Source organism: Acyrthosiphon pisum, chromosome A2, assembly GCF_005508785.2.
Source record: "Acyrthosiphon pisum isolate AL4f chromosome A2, pea_aphid_22Mar2018_4r6ur, whole genome shotgun sequence".
Classification (NCBI taxonomy): domain Eukaryota; kingdom Metazoa; phylum Arthropoda; class Insecta; order Hemiptera; family Aphididae; genus Acyrthosiphon; species Acyrthosiphon pisum.
In genome coordinates this window covers 33260636-33263733 of record NC_042495.1, presented here as the reverse complement: position 1 = coordinate 33263733, position 3098 = coordinate 33260636, and the positions used below count along the sequence as shown (strand labels likewise).

The 3098-nt window shown below is 30.9% G+C and overlaps 2 protein-coding genes across 3 annotated transcripts in view; both read left to right on the top strand.

Annotated features, from left to right (window-relative positions):
- LOC100574055 overlaps positions 1–3098 on the top strand; it is a 158945-nt gene that overhangs the window by 28531 nt on the left and 127316 nt on the right. The gene's annotated exons all lie outside the window — the stretch shown is intronic.
- The window catches only part of LOC100168387 (kelch-like protein 2), a 15696-nt gene continuing 14220 nt past the window's right edge, over positions 1623–3098 (top strand). The window contains exon 1 of the mRNA XM_029490536.1: positions 1623–1944. The gene's annotated coding sequence lies outside the window, so the exon portion shown is untranslated. The remainder of the gene's footprint in view (positions 1945–3098) is intronic.

Sequence of the window (3098 nt, the reverse complement as noted above, 5' to 3'; positions counted from 1 at the left end):
CACGGTCGGAAAAATGAAAAACCGCGCATGGGTACATGCGCGCGGCAGTTCGAAAACATGGTCCCCTGGGCTGTTCGGTCGCATTTTACTATGTCCCCGAAAGCTTTGTACAAAATGAAATTATAAACGTCTTATAGAGAATTTTCCTGGCTTTCCGAATATATAGGTTTAATTCGGCGCCACCTTCCGGAACACGGTCGGAAAAATGAAAAACCGCGCATGGGTACATGCGCGCGGCAGTTCGAAAACATGGTCCCCTGGGCTGTTCGGTCGCATTTTACTATGTCCCCGAAAGCTTTGTACAAAATGAAATTATAAACGTCTTATAGAGAATTTTCCTGGCTTTCCGAATATATAGGTTTAATTCGGCGCCACCTTCCGGAACACGGTCGGAAAAATGAAAAACCGCGCATGGGTACTTGCGCGCGGCAGTACGAAAACATGGTCCCCTGGGCTGTTCGGTCGCATTTTACGAAGAACGGGCACAATATCAATTATGTAAGTGAATTTCATGGCGCCATCTTGTGGTTGATGCTAGTACAATTGGCGAGTGCCCTAAATATAATAAAACGCAACCGTGCACACAAGGCTTGTTATCACTAGTCGTCCGAGTAAATAGTCCCCTAGCCATGGTCCCCTAACTTCACACTCGTAGTTCGGTTTCGGTTTTTCGTTTTACCTACTCTAAAATAAACTACTGTAGTACTGTAGTTATACATGCAATTTTCACTGATTGTATTTATTAGAATTTAAAAACATAACATTTTCAAAATATTTAGATTCATGTCGAGGTATTCTGATATTCATATGCATATGAAATTTTCGATTATTTTAGTTTTTTTTCTCAATTTATGTCTATAAAAAAAATGTTCGCTTTGTCCAATAACTTGATAATGTAATACGCGTTCCACAACGTTTTTAAGTCCATAGACATGAAAAACAAAATGTTTTAATTGTTTCATACGGGCATATGGCTACAGTTATACTTATATCTCATATTTTGATTATGATTTATTTTTCTCTTACTTAGTAATAATTTCTTATATTTTAGTAAGTACAAATAACTGCTGCAAGTATAACAATAATTTACAACACATTACTGCATCAGACATATATTTCTAAATTTTAAAATATATAATATGAATACGACAAATATTAAAAGTATTATAGTGTAATTTATAATGATTTTAAATAGGTTCCTACTATTGTTTTATGAACCCGGCTTTATCCGCACATAAATGTAACCACATGGTCAAAAGTTGAATATATTCAACTATGCGGTATCATTTGGTAACTGTGGTAACCGTGATTATTTTACACGATACGGTGTAGTGTGAGCCCGGCTTGATAGTTATCTAACGATAAAGTATACCTATATCACAGATTATATGAATATAATATATTATTCATATAATCTGTGCCTATATTCAAGGTGGATTGATATCAATCCACCTTGCCTATATTGTTTTAACTCAATATCTTTAATCTTAAAACATTAAATATAATTGGATAGGTTGGCTAAACTGTTTACATCTGTACAATATTATAGTCCATAAAACTGGTAGTGCCGTAAATTGAGTCTATGTTTTCGGCTTCACATTTTATCAAAAACAGCACCTCTATATTACTCTATGACATGGTCAGCGTCTCACACAAAACACAATGAAAAAATAATTATATTCAGTGAAATTATATTATATTATTATTTAAATTATATTCAGTGAACGAACTACCTATTACTTTACTCACTCGACGTATTCGAATGTTTTGCAATAATCACTAATAATTATTATAATATAATTATTATTCGTTAATGTGAAAATAACTATATAGTCGTAGATTAGTGTATTACTGGATACAATAAATTATAGTCGTTTGACACTTTCAAGTTTGCGGATGAATTTAGTAAAGTTTTTATAAACAAGAAACTTCAAATTGTTTAAAGTAAGTTTGTTAAAACTATGATACATTTATAATAGGTAGAAATTTACAATATCATAGTTTAAGTTACAGTGCATAAAAGTATGTTTAATTACATTGTAGATAAGGTATTGAGAATTATATATTTTATACTTTTTGATATTAACCGAACTAAGTAGGTACTTACAACTTACTACTTAGTACTTACCACTGAGCCTACTAGAAAAATAATAATACTCCTTGCAATACAGGAGTTGCACGAGTGCATCTTCGCTGTTCGGTCCTAAATCCTAATCAGCGTCTTGTATCGCTAGTCGCGACTACTTGTAACTAAATTAACTTAATTAAAGTGTGGCTTCCATCCTACTAATAAAGTAAATAATCATCATCAAATATGAAGCAAGTAGGTATATACATTGATATATACAGAAATTTTGCAAGAACAAAATATATGTCTTTTTTAAAAAATTACTTCAAAATAAGTATAGCGGAGTGTCTGTCCCCTTGATAGTAATAGTTGTTAACTTTAAATTTGATTTATGAAAAAATAATTGAATTAATTTAATATCAAAAATAACAGTAAAATTGTCCCATGTTAGATTAAATTTTTGATTTGAGACGGAGATATATGACATGGGTAAGACATTCTCATGATATCAACATACTTGCATACTACTTATTTACTTAATTCAGAGTAATTGTTTGCTTTTTATCTGCCCAAACAACATGCCACACTGAAAAGTTTAATTTCCCTTATACACAACAATTTAGGTAAACTGTTTTAAATTTAAAAAAAAACCTTGAAATTTAAAATTTATGATGTAAGTAATGTGCATTTTTCAATTATTAGTAATATAAATATATGTAATGGAGTATATTACCTCTTTAGACTAATTTAGTCTACAGTCAGTATCAAATACTCATAAGTATTAAAAAATATTAATCGACCAATAAAATATTAATTGCTACTACATAATATTATAATCCAAGACCACTGTGTGTTCTATATCTTTGTGTAAACTGGTACCTAATAGCAATGTGTATGACAACAGATATGCTTCAGGAGTTGAATTGTATTTGAACATTCATTATCAACATGAGAGTAATTTAAAAAAAAAAATAAGTGCATATCTTAGTAATTATTGAGGTAATTAATGTTTTGTTATTAATCATTCTAA